General features: G+C 57.3%; 3 long non-coding RNA genes across 5 annotated transcripts; 2 read left to right on the plus strand and 1 right to left on the minus strand.

Moving 5' to 3' along the window:
* Positions 1–209: 209 nt before the first annotated feature.
* On the plus strand, positions 210–6,227 carry LOC144310506 (uncharacterized). 3 transcript variants are annotated; one of them, XR_013376232.1, is made up of 4 exons: positions 210–423; positions 1,653–1,733; positions 3,813–3,956; positions 5,688–6,227. It is a non-coding gene; the product is annotated as an uncharacterized LOC144310506 (long non-coding RNA). The 3 variants fall into 3 exon arrangements; XR_013376231.1 differs by having other exon boundaries at positions 1,650–3,956; positions 5,688–6,223; XR_013376230.1 differs by having other exon boundaries at positions 1,653–3,956; positions 5,688–6,223.
* On the minus strand, positions 3,478–7,389 carry LOC144310507 (uncharacterized). The gene is made up of 3 exons (XR_013376233.1): positions 7,187–7,389; positions 5,238–5,370; positions 3,478–4,169 (listed from the first exon to the last, which is right to left on the minus strand). It is a non-coding gene; the product is annotated as an uncharacterized LOC144310507 (long non-coding RNA).
* Positions 7,390–13,312: 5,923 nt separating this feature from the next.
* LOC144304992 (uncharacterized) lies at positions 13,313–16,079 on the plus strand. The gene is made up of 3 exons (XR_013372030.1): positions 13,313–13,415; positions 14,053–14,190; positions 15,597–16,079. It is a non-coding gene; the product is annotated as an uncharacterized LOC144304992 (long non-coding RNA).
* The last annotated feature ends 1,994 nt before the right edge of the window (positions 16,080–18,073 follow it).

The raw sequence follows: 18,073 nt of genomic DNA on the forward strand, positions 1-18,073 counted from the left end.
TTACCTGGTGGTTAATGGCTCCTGCGCGCGGGCATCTCCGCCCACGCCGCTGCTCCCACCCTGGGTTTGCCCCCTGAATTTGGACGCAGGCCCCCCACGGGCCCCACCACGCCCGCCTGGCCAAGTCTGGCCAAGACTGTCGCTGCAGGGTGGGGAGCTCCCCATGGTTGTGACACTGGGAAGGAGCCAAATTCCGTGGTCGCCAAGCACCAGTCCTCTGGGCGAGCGCCGTGCAGGAAGCCGAGCCGGGCGCACACGTGCTGCTCGTTAAACCAGGGCCTCTGTGACCCCCCAGTCCCGGCCCAGCCGCCCAGAGGCCTCATCCGGTCCCCAGGGGCATGAGCGGAGTCCAGGGCGGCCGGAGGAGCAGGAATGGGGACCAGTCCACTGGAGGAGTCTAATGACCCCACAGGGCGACACCAGGTGACTGTACCTGAGTCCCCTCCACTCCCTAGCAGGCAAGTGCCCTGTGGGATGTGTGCCCCTCCCCCTGGGAAAACCCTCCATCCCCCCAGGGGGACAGGGGAACATGCTTTAACCCTCGGGATAGAGGGCCCTGCATGGTGGCCCATTGGGCTCAGGGACCGGGAAGCCCATGTGCGAGGATGGGGCACCCAAGGGAGTCAAGGGGAGGCCTGATGGGACTGCTGTCGGGCCTTCTGCCTGCAGCTACGTGGTCCCCACATTCCCAGGTGCACAGCCCAGCCCCTGCCCCATCAAAGCCCGCTCAGTCCGTAGACAGCCCTGGAGGCCTCAAAGGCCAGGCTTGTTTAGTTTGGCTTTCCTTCTTTTTTCCAAAAGCAGCTTAGCTTTGTTGCGGGGAGATGGCGGGGGGGTGCGGGGAGTGTTTGTGGGGAGTGAGGAAGGGTGTTCGTGGCAGCCCCCAGGTCCCCAACGCAACTGCCAGGCCCACGGCCCTCTCAAGTTCTCCAGAACCGCAGGCTTCCTGCTGCCGATGACGACCAAGGCTCCGACAGGTCCCACCCCTTGGCTGGGGTCCCTGCACACCAAGTCCAGCAGCCTGACCTCCAACCTTCACTCCCGCCTGTGGGTCCCATGGTGGCTGGACCCCAAGCTCCTGTCCCCACACTGCTCGGCCCAAGGGTTACCCCAGAGGTCGTACATGGGTCCCCGCTGTCAGAGATACCTCAACCAAGGGAGGCCCTCCAGGTGTGTGCGAGTCTGGCCCTGGCCTTGGAAGCTCCAACAGAGAGGACGGAGTACCCGGAGCCATCGCTGGACGGGATGGGCCCATACTCCTTGTTCTGGGGCCCCATTGGTCCCCCCTTGCCCTTCCTGTGACCCAAGGTGCCCCCAGGCAGAGCCTGCCACGTGGATTTCCGAGATTGGGCCACAGGCTGGGGGAGTCTCAGCTCGGGACCCACAGCAGAGGGCACTCCCAGAGCACCCAGGCCTGAGACTAGCCCACCGGGCTGTTCCAGGGCACTTGCCTCCATCTCAGATAGGATGTGCCACTTGCATTAATATACCCATCAAGACAGAAAGGCTGGCAACAGATGGTGCTCCCCTGGAGCCTCCAGAAGGAACGCGGCCCTGCCCACACCTTGAGTAGGACTCTGGCCCCCAGAACGCTAAGACAATGCATTTGTGAGGCTTTAAGCCACTACGATAGAGGTGACTTGTTACAGCAGCCACTGGAGACTAATACCCAGGCCGTGTCCATCTCTTCTCACTATAGCTTGACCTGTGAGCTGAAGCGGACTCCAAGCAGTGTAAGTAATGCCGCGACAGACACCTGCACCCTCTGCACTCATGGTGGTTCCCGTCGTGCCAGCCATGTGCCCCCAGCCCAGGACCGCCGGTTCCAAGTGTTTCCCGGGCTGCTGCTGTATTGGTTTCCAACAGCACCACCCCAGCCCCACTCAGTCAAGCGTGGACAGTGGCTCTCACTGTGGCTCATTGCGAGACGTCCTTGGCAGCTTTGAAGGACAGCTCGCTTCAGCCCTGGGTACGTGGGCAGGGGCAGTGGCTCCCCTGGGGCCCCCACGGGGCTCGGCTTCCCAACACTGATGGGCTGAACCCACCACCTGCCTGTGGGGCCACCTCTTGGGCTCCGTCCATTCGGAGTTCCCAGCTGGGGTTGGGGGGGAGGTACAGCTCACGATCATGTCGTGCAGGCCTGCCTGTGGATCACTGGCCCCTGCAGGAGAGCCGATGGGATCAACATGAGCCAGCACAGGAAAGACATAGCCATGGTTGCTACCGGTCAGGCCCCCATTCCTGGGTCCCCACCCCCGCCCCGTGGTTAGAACCTGACAGGGCTCCTGTCCAAGAACCATGAGAGCCCCTTGCCCTCCTACCTGCCTCGGTCTCCCCTCCCACACTATGGGTGTACATTGGTGCCCAGCCCAAGCTCAGGAGAACCACACGGATGCTCGGAGGGCCAGCCAGCTGGGAGAGTGGGCGCTAGAAGGCCATCATCCACAGCCCTCGGAGACCAAACCCGGGTCCCCACCTCCTGGGCCCTGCAGATGGCTGAGACCTCGGCCTTTGTGAGGCCAGAGGGCCCCCGCCACCCTCCCTCCTGCAGGCACCTAGGAGGGAGCATCCCGGTGAAGGCCCCGCTGTGCGTGGAGCGCGGCCTCCCTCTGCTGGCGCCTGCATGCAATGACCATGGGCGGTCATCCCAGGAGGCCACTCTCAGAACAGCTCAGGATCCCAGGGCCACAGGCCTTGGATGGTGGGGGGCCGTGGAAGCTGAGACCGCAGATGCCCTCCACCCAGTCAGCGCTGCCGACCTGGCCCTACAAGGGTGCTGGCCAAGGCAGGCAGAGCCACCTCCACTGAGCACAAACAATGAGCCAGCAGGCCCTGGGCTCCAGAGGATGGTGTCCCGGACCCCTACGGGCACAGAGTCAGTACCACTAACCCGCTTCACTGGGAAGGAAACTGAGTCCCCCACAGGGACAGTGATCTGTGGGTGAGGCTATCAGGGCATCCTCGCCCACTGCCCGGAGGAGATATGAGGACATGGAGCACCAGCATGCCCACTGGCCCTTCCTGGAGCTCTTCCCTCCACAGGCTGCCTGGGCTAGGGCTGCCTGGACTGGGGTGCCCTAGGGGCACTGCCTGGCAGTGGAAGGGGCTGAGGAGGACCTCAGACCCTGGGGCCCAGACACTGCCCTCCCATCCCATCAGACCTCCTAAAGCGGCGGGTGGGCAGAAGCCAGCAGGGGCACTGAGGGAGAGGTGCCAGCTGCAGGCATCTGGGTTTGGGCCAGGTCTAGGGGTCCCCCTTCCTGTACACTATGGGGCCTGTCCCTGGAAGCTGTCTCCCCACCCTGCCCACCCCTCTGTCGGCTCTAGGCCTGACTCCACCACAGACCAGCATCCACACTCCCAACCTGCATGCTCCCACACCCAGCCCCTGACCCAAGAGGCCATAGGAGGCCCAGCACCCCTCCCCTACTCCCTGGGGCCTGGTGGCTCCTCTCTGGAGCTGAATGCCAGGCTTGGCTCAGAGACTGCGACCTCTGGGTCCCACCCCACCACCCCTCCCCCCAACACCCAGGGTGGCGACCAGCAGATCTCACAGCCCAGGCAGATGAAGGGCTTCTCTCATCACCATTGTGAGCTGCTGCCCCAGCTCCAGAGAGAGGGGCCTGGTGGTCTCAGCAGGAATAAACAGCAGGCCGACTGTTTATCTGTCCTGACGGCAAAAGCTGGGACGTCTCTGTGCACTGGGCCATCATTGCTGGGGAGTCGGGGGGCGGGGGAGGCTGTAGCCAGAAGCTGGCTGGAGCTGGGCCAAACTGGGAACCCAAGATTGAGCTCACCTCGGCCCCGCCCAGCTTGCTGGGAGTGTGGGGTCACCACTTCTGCCCGCCTCCTGATCCCTGGACCCCCAGCCCCCAGTTCCAGCTGGGCCTGTTCTGGAAGTGAAAGACCCATAGGAAAGAGACGGCATCTGTTCCGGGCATCCCAGACATCCTCGGGTAAGAGCAGGCTGTAGGGCAGCGGGGGTGACAGCGTGTGAGCCTGCCCACCTGGGAGAGATGCACACTGCTCAGCGCAGAGCAGGGCATGGCCTCTCCCTGGGACCCAGTGCCATCTCCGGGCTCCTCTGGGCCTCAGCGCCAATCCCCGGCCACAGGAGCAGGATGGGTTCAGGGTTTGCTGGGCCCGAAGCTTCTCCGTATGCGGTCCACCTTAAAAGAAAGAATATAAAATTAGGCACCATGCCTTGGAGAGACCCCCACAAGCAAAGGCCCCAAAGCTAGCTTTCCACATCTGCCCAGCAGGGCAGTAGCTGCCCCCATGGAAACACCCTTCAGGGTCAGAGGAGCACAAGCGTGCCACCCCACAGTCGGGGCTGGATAGGCGCTGGCTCTCACTGAGTGCCTGGGCGCACGCCAGCATGTGTACATGAGCACACTTGTGAATACATGTGCATGCACTACCCACACCACTAAATGTGTAACATACATGTGTGCATGAACCCGAATGCACACACACACATAGATGCATGTGACCACTCACACATACTCAGTGAACAACACATGTGCCCCTGCCCACACCCATATCCCTCACCCAATTCATGAAGGGCCTGGAGCTAGAGGGAGGGAGGCCCCAGAGAAGACAGACACCGAGGCCCCCGCCAGCCCAGATGAGGTCGAAGAGGTGGTTTTGTTTGAGTCCAAGAATAAAAGGCATTCAGATGATTCTGGCACAGACCCGTGTTGTGGGGTCAAGGTCAGAGCCTCCACAGCAGGCCACGGGACCCCTGTGCAGACTGTGTGCCCCGTTCATAGGGCCGTGGGAAGGCACTGGCTGGGGCTTCTCAGGGAAGCAACATCCCACAGAATGGGGGCTTCAGGAACCCCTGAACTCAGACCAAGCAAGGCAACCCCATTTTCCAGGACTCCTCTATCCTGGCATCCCATAACATCAATTTTTAAATCCAAGAAATTGGAAGGTGTGCCAGTGTACTGCCACCATATCAGTATTTTTTTAAATCCAGATCTCATCTTTTTTTAAGATTTTATTTATTTATTCATGAAAGACAGAGAGAGAGAGAGAGAGAGAGGCAGAGACATAGGCAGAGGGAGAAGAAAGTTCCCTGCAGGGAGCCCAATGTGGGACTTTATCCCAGGACTCCAGGACCACACACTCAACCGCTGAGCCACCCAGGTGAGGTGTCCTTACAGATCTCATCTTTTACATCATGAGATCAGGGTCAATGATTCATTTGCTCAGTTTATGCAAAAAAGACAAACCTGTGTGGAGCTGCCCCTGAGTCTAGGCAGCTTATCTGCATGAGCCAGAGTCACAGCCACTGCTCCAAACGCTTCTTGGCAGGAGCAACTCCAGCTCCGATCCCAAGGATCTCCAGAAAGATGGAATATGTACCTGATGGTAGGGGTGTCGGTCAATTCATCACTGGGCTAGGAGCCAGTGACAGCTCTCTGCCTATACAAACAGGTCAGTCCCCTAACAAATGATTTAGAAAGAGCTTCTCAAAGTGCAGAGTGATGGCATGATGTGGATCGAAGCTTCACACACACACACACACACACACTCACACACACACACACACACACACACACACACACCCATTCATCTGACCTCTGGGCAGAGACACACACACAGCATCGTTTGCAAGGTAGCCTTGCAACCACCCTGCAAAAGGCCAGTAGATGAGCTCTCTGAGTGTGGCTAACCAACAGAATACAGCGCCATGTGGTTCCAGGTGTTCCGTGCTTTCTCTCTGAACAACCTCAAACCAGCGTGTGGCAGTATGGACACAAGGTGCCCTGGCCTACAGCCAGCCTAGCCCCAAGCACGGGAAGACCCCGCAGACCTGTGGCCACCCTCCCGGACCCACTGCTGACCAAGGACACATGAATGTTCTCAGTGCTGATTGTTTTAAGCCACTGAGGTAGTTTGTTACACAGCTTTAGCTGACTGATGCAGATGGGATCATTGGAAGACAAAAGAGTCAGAGACAAATATATAAAGTAATGAGAATGTCCTCACAATTTTCTAAAATACTGAGACTCAATAGAGCTTTTATTTTATTCCATGACATTTCACTTTTTTATACAATACTTTTTTTGAAATTCATTTATCTGCTAATACCTTATTTTAGAATAATAGTGTATATTTGATACATACAGTTCCACAAATTTGTATTTTTCCTCATTTTTTAATATGCATGAACATTTTTATATCTCAAATGTGGAAAATATTTCATTTCTTTGAATGTACTAAATGAAATGTGAATGCCGTTAAAATACTATGCTCTTTCTGCATTGTGGTAAATAAATACCAAATACAGAACTGCCCTTTTGCTGTGGCTTTGTAGCTGCTGCTGTCACAGCCTGGACAATGCTCCAAACAGAACCAATCCTTGGTTGGTGCTCTGTCCGACCCCAGGACCCTGGTCCTCCTGCCTGGCAGGCGGTCAGGGGGGCACAGGCTATCGCAGGATCACTGGGGTCTGAGCTGCGTGATTACACCCATTCATCTGACCTCTGGGCAGAGACCAAAGCCCAGCACAGGCTGACAGAGAAGGGTCAGACACGTCCTTCAGTCCAGGAAGCCAGAGGCAAGCCCAACTCAGAAAACCCATCTCCCATCGCTGGTTCCATTGCCCTACCTGTTTCCAAGGAGTCTTGCCTCTTACCTCTTATAGAATTAAAAACCCAATGTTTCCTTAAGCTGTTGATAACACAGAAATCATATTATTATTTTTTTTAATTTTAAAATCACAACCATCATTTTTTAAAGGAGAGTCAATTCATTTCAACGTGTTAGACATTTATCAGGAAACATATTTTATTTCCTTTTTAGATTCTTCCATTCCCTGACAAAACAGACTCCTGAGTACTTGTTACACTTTTATAATTCTAATGAAATAACTGATAAATACAAAAAAATTCTTTAAATCCTCTTAAAATTCCACAACTGTTTCACAAAGTAAAGTCCCATTCGACTTAAAATTACAAATCTAGATCAGCTATTAAGATGGTCAAGTTAGAGGCATAAGGTCAGTCTGTTGGAAAATGTAATAGGCCAAACTCTCTTAAATATTGCAAGCACTTAAAATACCAAACACAGAGCGCTGATTTCTAAATTTAACAACACAACGTGCACGGGATCATTTCACTCTCCTGTGTCATCTCTTTGCTTGATACCCACTCTCCAGGGAGAGATGGTTACTCACCAGTGAACGATGGCTTGTGGGACCCCACTTCCCTGCGAGTGACCTTTCTCATGATCCACACAGCTGAGCTTTTTATAACCACTGTGCAGTGGGCTCCAGACCTAAAAAGGCTGCTCTCACAGCCCGAGCCCTGGGTTTAAATTGGTCACCGCTGAGGGCCTCTAGGGACATCAGCCACCCTTGCTCAGCCTAGAGCCTCAGAGCCCAGCAGAGCTGCACTCCACTCTGGTCCCAGCAGTATGGTCAAGAGCTGAGTGGTTGTCAGAAACCACCGAGATGCAGGCTTGTTTGTTCCTGCAGCAAGAGCTTACTAGCCTGCCTCTCGTTGCTGGAAATGGCATCCCAGCTGGCGCTGCTGCAGGCGCTTGAATGCCGTCCGAGCCACGGGTCAGCACCTGTATGACTCCCACATTTCGGTCCTTCCAGTCTTCCCTCCATGGGATAGACCACGGCTCCCATAGGTAACAGGACAGCATCCAATCCTTGGCTTGAAGTCCTGCTAAACTCAGCCACTCAAACTATCCAGGTATAAGCATGTTAGTCACTGAGGAGTCAATTAAAAAATCACATGCTGGACATGACAATAGAGCCTCACAAACAAGCTCCACAGCATGAGAGTTCTAGAGGTCGAGAACTGAGGGTATTTGGGACAAGCTTTGCTCAAGAATCACAGTGCATTAGCCTCGTAAAGGATGGGAGAAGTTCCAAATGAGGAGCACAGGACAGCATGTTTGACCCATCTTGTTCCCAAACTGGTCAGACTGCCCCCATGAGCCCCCGCTGAGGACAGTATCACCTGGTCACAATCATCTGCTGGCCACCACCCTTCCCAAGCCCCACAGCTCAAAGAGCTGCTCCGTCCTCCTGACTTCGGGCCTCCACCAATGCAATGGTGGGCCATGCTCCAGCGCAGGCGGCCTCTGCCCTCCAGCACCACCAGTGCCCACCAGCTGTGACCAGCAAGTGACCTGCTGCTGCAACACACAGAAATGCTGGGCTTGTTGGCTCCCGTGGCAAAAGCTGACCAACACAGAAGCTGGCACCCACCGCGGGTCCCATCCCCACCGTGATGGCACTGTGACATTGACTTTGGTGAGGAGAAAGCTCACAAGAGATCTGTGTCAGGGCTTAGCAAAATATTTCCTAAAACGATGCCTGAGACAACTGGGAAGGCAGATCTGCAGCAAGTGAACGTGTGGCTCTGGGTAAGGGTGTTCGTCCCAAGGAGGATCCTCGGTATCAAGCTGGCATTGGCCAGCTGCCCTGAGGACCCACAGTCTGTCCACAAGTGGGCAAGGTGGGGGAAGAGGCAGCCAGAAACCCTCGGACTGTAGGGTCAAGAGATGCAACCCTTCTTCACAGTAAAAGGAAAAGATTTCAGATTAAGACCCAGCCTGTGGGTCAAAGAGCAAATCAGGGAGCAGGATTCATGCCTTTCATCAAGACAGATGGTGGCATGCAGGTGGTCACCCATAGGTCCATGGAGGGGACACATCTGGAAAGAAAATGTGGGTATGGCTTTCGGAACATGGAGTTGCCTCACCTCACATACATTTTTTTTTAAGATTTAAAATGGTAGAATCAGGGGATCCCTGGGTGGCTCAGCGGTTTAGCACCTGCCTTTGGCCCAGGGCCTGATCCTGGAGTCCTAGGATGGAGTCCCACATTGAGCTCCCTGCATGGAGCCTGCTTCTCCCTCTGCCTGTGTCTCTGCCTCTCTGTCTGTGTCTCTCATGAATAAATAAAATAAAATAAAATAAAATAAAATAAAATAAAATAGTAGGATCAGCCAGCAGACCACCAGTCTGGATTAACCATTCAGGAAACAACAACAACAACAACAACAAAAAAAAACGTTTGCCCCAACCTTTCCACAAGTAGGGAATAATGTAAGAAGTCTCCTCAGCCACCAAAGAGGTGATCTTCTCAAGGTCCTCACAGATGTGGCTGCCAAGAAGAACCAAACAGGGCTCAGTGCCTGCAGGGCTCAGTCCTTGAGCGCCTTATCTCAGGCTCCCTGCTCAGTAGGGAGCCTGCTTCTCCCTCTCCCCCACCCCCACCCCGCCACCCATATCCACACTTGTGCGCACACTCTCTCCCTCTCTCTCTGAAATAAATAAATAAAATCTTTAAAAAAATTAAAAAATTTAAAATACAGAGCCATGTCCCCAGGGGTGGGAACAGGAGCCTGGAGCACACTGGACCTGGCTCTGCAGCTGTGCCAGGTGCAGTGGGCCAATCGCTCAGCTCGATGATGCAGGTCTTGGGGTTGGGGAGCTGTGTCCAGACAAAATGCTCATCATGAGATCCTGGATTTTTTAGCTCGATGCCTTTCGGGGGTTTGAGAGTCTTGTGTGCATCAGAGAAGTGAACATTTATGACCAAACATTGGGATGGGTGCTGTTCCCACCACTGCTCACTCCTCTCTATGCTTGGCGCTCCATGGGAGAGCCTCCTGGCCCCAGAGGCAGGTGGGATCAGGTGAATGACCTTGATGCGTGGGACATCCTGGGTTACATAGGGGGGCCCAGTGTGGCCGTGACCTGAGGGGTGTGGGGGTAGGGGGTAGCTCACCTGCCCCAGGCCCATTGGCTGCAGCTGAAAAGCACCTGCAGGGTTGGCTCTGCCCTCTGGTCCCTCCAACTTCTATCCGTTTCCTGAGGCTGCTGCAAAAAAATTATCACAAACATAATGGCTTAAAACAACCAAAATTTATTTCCTTACCATTCTGGAGGCCAGAAGTCCAAAGAGGGTCTCCCTGGGCTAGAATCAAGGTGCTCTCAGGGCTGGTTTCTTCTGGAGGCTCAAGGGGAGGATTTGTACCTTGCCTCCTCCTGAGGTGTCTGGTTCCTTGGCTCATAGCCCCACCTCCATCAAGTCACCACAGCAACTACTCTCTTCTCAGACTCAGACCCTACTGCTCCCTGCAGACCTGGTCATGACAACAGGCACCCCTATATAACCCAGGATGTCCCATGTCTCAAGGTCCTTCGCCTGATCCCACCTGCCACATTCCCTTTGCCATGGAAGGGCACCTATTTGCAGGCGCTGGGTGCAGGACATGGACATGTTCGGGCCTCCTTATTCCACCCGCTGCTCCTCACGTGAAAACACTGTGGCCCGGGTGGGGCTACACCTTCTGCCTGAGGTCTAGAACAAGCAGGCCAGGGAAGGGGGGGCACTGAACCAGGTTGAGCTGAGCTAACCCCAGAGAGCCCAGCAGAGCCACACCTGGTGGCTCTCCACCGACAGGAGCTGATTCAGCACTGCCACACGATGAGCATCAACACCAAAGTCAGGTGAAGAAATGCTACTAGTTTTAAATATTCTGAAATGTTGAAACTCTTTCATCTGAAATCTCAAGTGTTTTCCCACATCATTCCATAGAACCTTACACCCTGCAGTCCTCTCCTGACAGCCAGGAAAGGGGATTACGAAGAACCCCCTATCTCCCCAGAGGCCCATGGTGATGACAGCCACAAAGATAACAGTGTCATTAACGGAGCAGGGCCCTCGACATGGAGCAGACCAGAAGGCTGGGGTCCCGTGTGCTAGGGGACAACAGCATTCTGCACCCCACCCCACCAATGGCTGCAGCCCCCCCACCTGTCACCTGTCCAGCTCTCTGAAGGGCTCTGCTCTGTCCTCCCTGGTTCTGGAGACCCTACAGCTAGAGCCTGGCCCCAGGCTGGGAGGCTGGGGCTGGCCTGGAGACCCCCCCAACCAGGGTTCTGAGATCCCCCATGGCTGGACCCTCCCTGGCCTGTGAGGCCTGGGGCAGGGAGCACCCCCACTCCCCCACTCTCTGTAGCCCTGCTCAGCCCACCCCTGCTCAGCCCACCCCTCTCTGCTAGAGAGGGCAAGAGAAACAGGTGCAGAGCTTGTCTCCGAGGCCTGTCAGGATGAAGCAGTCCTTGCAGAGCAGAGAGGAAGAAGACACTGTGAGGAGGTGGGGGCCTGGGACCCAGCTGGGCCTCCAAGGGTGGTGGGTAGGATGACAGGAATAGCTCAGGGTTTGGAAAGGAGCAAAAGGAGGGTTTTCCAGGTGGGACCGGGGTCCTACAGGACATCCAAACAGCACCCCTTCGTGGGCATGGTGTCCTTCCGAGTGGGAAGCAGAAATGTGTAGGGTCTTGCTGAAAATGGTGAGCCTTCCCTAAATCAATCAACAAGTCTAAGAACAAGTCCAAGTCCCCTAAAATATATTGTGCAGCTTTTTATTGGAACCAATCAGATTCTAAAATTCACATGGAAAAGAAAACCTGACAGAGTGGCTGACTCTGACTCTGACTCACACCAGTCGTGAGGCCCATCAGCTAATGATGGTTTCTTCAGCTTGTGATGGCTGGAAAATACAACAGGGAGCCAGACCTTTCTGACGCCTGGAAATAGGGAGATGTAACTGTCAGTGGCCATAAATAAAGCTTTATTGGCACACAGCCACGCCCACCGGCTCCTGCTCACCAGTGTTGTGCACGTGGGACAGAGCAGCCTGGCCAGGACTGTTGGGGCCACCCCCTGTTCCAGAGTAGCACATGACCCAACTTCACCCCACTCCCCTGGGCTTGCTGGGTCCTGTTGTGAGCCTGGCTTCTCCTGGCACCTGAAAGACGGTGGTCAAGGGGACGTCCCCCATCCTTTCCACAGAGAGGAAAATGCATGGTGGGGTGGATTTTTGGATGACAGACCAGTGAGCCCCTCTGAAGAGGAGACTCCAAACAAAGACCTGGGTGTCACTGGCCAGCCACCGTGGAGGGAAGGTGGTTTGGGAGGCAGGAGAGGCAGATACCAAGGCCCCGGGGCAGAAACCACCTGGAGTCCAGTGCAGGCAGAAAGGCCAAGCAGGGCTGGGGAGACCCCGTGGCCACCCCGTCGTGGGGCTGTTCTGCAGGAGCCGGGAGGGCTGTTAGGCAGGAGAAGCCAGCACAGACGGGGCGGGACCCGATGTTTGACTGAGAGCCATGCATGACAGGTGCAAGCACAGACGTTCTGCCGGTGGCAATGACAGACTCCTTGACTGGCCTTCACCGGGCCCCCGGAGCCCCCTTCTGCACCGGCCTCGTCCCAGGGCCCTGCCGGCAGCCTGGATGCTGGGGCAGGAGTGCCAAGTCGGTTTAGCAAGAAGCCCCTACCCCGGTGCCCGCTCCTGCTCCTCATCCACCCCGAGTCCCCCAACCCTGTTCCTTGTTAGCAGCCCCCTCACTGGGCTGCGTTCAGACCTGAGTGGCTCCCTCCCCTGCCCTGTAGTCTGGAGTGAGGGCTTCCTTACCGTTTTCACAGCATCCAAATGATGTTTCTCTAACGGTGACCCCCACACCCTCCCTGGGTCTCCCCCAGCCAGGCCAGAGTCTCGGCCCCTCCCGTCCATCCCAAGACCACCGGCCAAGTGGAAGGGGGCGGCCCCGGCCAGCATCGGGTGGCCTGAGCCTTCGGCCTCGTGGGGGGCGGCTCTCTGGGCACCCTGCCCGTTGTGCGGCCCCACATCCAGCCGCACGGCAACCCCCAACAGCACCCCGCTGAAGGAACGGCACCCGGACCCCAGAGGCCGCTGGGACGCAGGCACCCCCGCCCCAGGAGGGGCAGCTCCACCTGACTTCATTAATCTAACGCCGGCTCGAGTGTCAAGGTGCACGCGATTTCTTGTAAAAATGATCTGGCTGCTAATTAGGCTGTTTGTAACTTGTTCCCTGGTCACTAATGATAATTAACATGCAAATTAGCTCGGGGAGGGGAGGCTCTGGGGCCCCCGTCCATTACCCCGTTAATTACTGTTTGCATACTTAAGCATCACAGATATAAATGGCGGCATTTAGTGTAATGGGCAGGATGATAATTATGCCAACGACATTTCGAAAAGTCATTTCACTGTGTTATTTTTCTGCGTGATTAATGATCCCGTGCCTGGTTGATAAACTTCGTTTGTTCAAACCAATATAGGCTCTGTACACAAACCAGCCGGCAGGCTCAGCCCGTTCATCTCCGCGCTGCTCCCCATTGGCCCCAAGTTTCAGGGGAAGGGAAAGGCAAAGGAGGAAGTTGGGTAGCTTTGGGGGAAGAAACTTGCAGAACTTCCTCCTCCCTTCCTCCCTCCCCTCCTTCCTCCCTCCTTCCTTTCCCATCTGCCAGGTGCCTGCCAGGCAATAGCAGCCCAACCCTGCTCTCCTGGAACCAACATCCCAAAGAGAAAAGCCAACAACAGATAAGAACATGGTGCCAGGTACTGAAGCAGGTGAGGCAGCGGAGAGAAATGTGGAGCTGTTTCAGATGAGGGGGAGTCCTGGGAGGTCTCTCTAAGGAGGGACTAGTGAGCCCAAACCTGAAGAAAACGAGAGAGGAAGTGTAGGGGAAGAGGCCCTGGCTGTGCAAAGGCCCTGGGGCAGGGACAGGCTTGTGGAGGAACAGGTAGGGTTGAGTACAACAAGGGGGAAAGGATGGCTGGGCTGAGGGACAGGTGAGAGAGGGAGGGAGGAGGTCCTATTAGTTTAGGGGAGCCCTAGAAGCCTCCCTGATGAAAACATCTGATGAAGAACCATTTCCACTGGCGCTAGGATGTAAATATCTCAAACCTGCTCCTCCCTAAACCACAGCTGCACCCACAACAGCGCCCCTAATGCAGAGGTAGCCCTGGGCGAGCTGCCACCTCTATAATGGAGATTAAAATGCCCCAGAGCGACAGGTGGGCAGATGGGTGAGGGGATGGCAGGGACGCTCCTCCTCTGTTGCATTATTGATCAAGAGATCCAATAGGAGGAGCCAGCCCCATGCCGCAGGTGTGGTCCCTGCCTGCCAGGCCACGGGAGGGGTCCCGGCCTGTGGGTGGTCAGCAGTGAGGAGGAAGGCCCTGAGATGAGAGGCCCTCCCCACAGGCTCCAGGCTCCAGAGGACGGTGCAACCCCGAGTCCTACCTATTTGGCCATAGGGATAAGAAGCTGAAATTTCATCTGGTGACAACCAGGCCCCCACAAGCCACCGCCATCCCTGGATCCCCGCCTGTCTGGCCACAGGTAAGCTTCTCAGAGTGAGGGAGGGGCTCCTCAAAGTCCCGAGGGTTTCTTGAGCCCCGCATCCAGCGGGCTCCAGAGGGGGCTCACACACCCTGGGACAGTGCCCTGGGAGTTATGGGGCGGTGGGTGGGCTGAGCCTAGAGATATAACCAGAACCTCAAATGGTCCCCCAGCCAAGAAGCACCCTGCGGAGAGCCCAAAGTCACCTTTCGGGGGCACTGGATGTAGTCATAGGCTATTGCTAAGGGGTTTCCCTTTCTAATTGCGGTTGGCTGAGACGTGAAGCATCTGCCTTCCCTTTGGGTACCTGGGAGGAGAGATAAGGTGCCAGGCAGCCCTGGGAAGCCCCCAGGGGGACAGTACCATCCCCAAACCGAAGCTCGGGCCTGGCTGTGTTGGCCTCCCCACCCTCTTGTGCCAAGAGGCCAAGGCCCAGCCAGCTTGCCTCCCGGGTGGTACCAAGGGTCCACACTTGGGAGCCCCACCTGGGCTCTGGCAGTGGTGGCAGGTCCCGGGCACCAGAAGGGCCCAGACTTCTCTCCTCACCAAGAAGGGTCCACAGATGGGGTGGGGCAGACACAGGACAGGCCCAGCCCCCACCTTCTGGTTTCTGGGCCCTGCCCTGAGGGAGCACTCAGGTATCTGGAGGACAGGGAATGGGTAAGGGTGAGTAAAGCACACCTGCTTTTGTAAAGGTGGTGGATGCACTGACCTCCCGAGGCTGATGGCCTTGTGGGTCCTCCCAGAGGAGCATCCCGGGCAAAGGGTTTGGAGAGTTTCCTTATACAATGAAGTCGTTGTGCACGGGAACTGGTGGGGTAGACGATGAGCTCCAGACAGGCCCAAGCACCTCATCCCCAAGCAGGCGACCTCACCACTGTGCTACCCACAGACAGGGCTCACCTCCCACAAGGGGAAAGTCACAAAACTGTAAGGTCAATCCGAAGGCCAAAGCCAAGAGTCCACATCCCTAAACTACCTCTGTTTCCAACTCCTCTGCTGTGTTTCTGCTCAAACCGAAGAAAATCCTGGTAATGGGCTCAGAGCTCCTTTTCCGGCCAGTGGGTCTTTATTCCAGAGTTGGGCATGACTACCACGGCATCTAGAGCAGGGACCACGTGCTCCTGCTGAGGCCGCGACATGGGAGCCCCTGTCTCTCAGAGCTGCCACTCCATGGCTATTTCAGGGAGTGCAAGAGTTCCTCGGGGGCAGCCCCATCCCTCCCTCAACCCGGCCAAGTGTGACAGCATAAACTGGGGCCGCTGGGTGGGCAGGAACAGCCCCTGGGGGCCCGGTGTTCACATGTGGTTATTGTGGGATCTGTCACTGTGAAACGCCATGCCCCCTAAAGCTGCAGATGAGCCACAGACCCCCCTCAAAGACACCACCTGTCCTGTTCTGTCCAGTTCTGACAGGCACAGTAGCGCAAAGGTAGTGTTCAGAATCACCGCCACCTGATACAGGTCAGAAACTGCAAAAACCCCTCTCCACGGGAAGTCAGCTTCCTCCTGAACTCAGGTCACACCGAGGCCACGCATCTGTATACGTCATACCTGCTCATGGTCCTGCATTCTGAAACATCAGCCCCATAGCATGAAGCAGGTGCTCTGGGCTTACCTGCCCCCATGTGTGCTGCTCTCAGCTGGTGACCCGCTGAGACCACCGGTTCATCTGGCTTGCGCCTGTGGGTCTGCAGGAACTGTGTGCAGGAAGAGAGTCGGGGGACCCATCAGGGCTAATGTGATGGTGAATGTCAGGCAGCCCTGCCACCGGCATGCCCCAGGCCCTTCCCGCAGCCCCGTGTGGCAGCCCTGCTCCATTATGGCTTTTGCCTAATTAGGGTAATTTAAGTGAAAGTAATCAAAGCAATGGGAGATCTCTTAATAAACTGTCACCAACACGTTCATCACTCGGGTGTTGTGCCCTTGTGAAAGTCAGGGAGACTGGGCCCTGCCATTACACCTGCCTGCCCTCTGCACACCTGGATCCCAGACTCTGCCTCCGCCCATGGTGCCCTCCCTAATGAGCCAACTGGCCAACGCCCGACATCCCAGGAGACCTGGACCCTGAGAAAGAGTCACAGCAGCTCCCACTTCCAGTGTCCCCCATGCTCCCTCCTCTGTCTCATGGCACCCATGTTGCCCCCACTCTGCCAGCAGGCACTCAATCCACCTATTTCCCTGAGCCCTGCAGAGGAACCAGGGTTCACCTGGTATCTGGGAACCTTGGCAACTTGAATTAGAAGAGTCCCTCGCCGAAAGTAAGATGATCTCTCTGGGGACACGCAACTCATCTACCTTCCCCCGGCACCCCACCACCACCACCTGCCCCAAGCTGCCTGAGTGGGGCTCAGCATCTCAGACCCAGGTGCAACAGACCCTGACTGCAGAGCCCTCCTGTCTTGCTTCTTGATGCTGCTGGGGTGGGGATGGCAGGATATGGAGGGGGAACCTAAAACATCACGTGATGTCTCACCCCTTCTTCAGCTACAGTCAGGGTGACCCCCAGCCAGCAGGCCGACCTCACAGCTCCTCAGAGCCGCCTTCTGGGACTTGCCTCAAGGAGGGCAGGCCCCTGCTCAAGACAGATGGCACCCGGCCCCCTTCCCCCGGCCAGAGCCAGCAAGTCAGCGGGAAGGGGCCCCGTGCAGAAAGGTGGGGCTGCAGGGTGTGGGGAAGAGCCGGTGCGGAGGGGCAGGCCCGCAGGAGCCCAGGTGGAGGGCCGGCCCGGCCCGGGGTGGCGGGTTTCCCTGGAAGCACCTTTCGGGAAGAGGGGCTGGCGGTGAAGGCAGAGCTCCGGGATGGCCGGCCCAGGGCGCTTCTCCGCGGAGCTCCCTCCCCAACTGGGAGGACCGCGAGGATGGGCGAGGGCTGGCCCCGGCCCCCAGTGGCCCCGAGACCCCCACAAACTCGGGGTTCACGGTTTCAAGGCTGCCCCGAGAGGGCCTGGGGGCGGGGTCCGGGGCAAGGTGGGGAGGGAAACGAGGCGGGGGCGGGGCCCAGGGCGGAGGCGGGGGTGGCGGGGGCGTGGGGGTCCGGAGCTGGGGTGGGGTGGAGGGGGTCCGGGGCTGGGCGGGCGCGGGCGGGGTCCGAGGGGGTGTCGGGGGCAGGGTGGGACGGGATCTGGGGCGGGGACGGAGCCCGGGGCGGGGACAGGGTCCGGGGCGGGGGCGCGCCCGGCCGCGGGGGGCGCCGCTGAGCAGCCCGGAGGCGGGGTGTTGACGCTCTCCTGGGAAACGGACCCTCTGGCGGAGCCGCACCCACCGTCCCCGCGCGCCCTTGGAGCACAGGCGAGCATGCTTGTGAGCTCGTGTGCCAGTGTGAGTGTGCATGCGTGTGTTCTGTCGCAGGGTGTCTGTGCGGGTGTTCGTGCAGGTGTCTGTGTATTGGATGGGGCTTGTGTGCAGGCACTTTGGGGCCTGAGACTGTCCTGCAGGTCAGGTTTGGGAAGGGTGGAGGGCAGTGGCAGGGGCTGGTCCCCAGAACCAACCTCAGAGCTGACCCCCTGACCCGGACTGCCCAGCCCTCCTAAGAGCCAGGCAAGCGCCCCTCACCACGCAGCAGCCCACTGCGCCCCCCTAGAATGGTGGGCTTCAGGAGGCGGGCAGAGGCCTGGTCCTGAGTTTGGGAGGGTCTCTGGAGACTCAGCTGAGAGAGTGGCCCCTGTGACCTAGACAGGGAGGGGTTGGGGAGGTTCCACCTTCCCCTGGGGCCCTCTGCTGGGGGTGGGTTGGGGAACAAGGGTCTGGAGTCCCTGACCTCGCAGGCCTCCCAGCTCCTCATGTGGGTGGCCGGGCAGCGTAAGGGTCCCATTCTACAGAGGAAGGGAGCCTGGCCAGCCCTGGCAGATGAGCCCAGCCCCGCCCAGCTCATCGTCAAGGGTG

The sequence above is a fragment of the Canis aureus genome, chromosome 3 (assembly GCF_053574225.1).
Source record: "Canis aureus isolate CA01 chromosome 3, VMU_Caureus_v.1.0, whole genome shotgun sequence".
NCBI classification, from domain to species: Eukaryota; Metazoa; Chordata; class Mammalia; order Carnivora; family Canidae; genus Canis; species Canis aureus.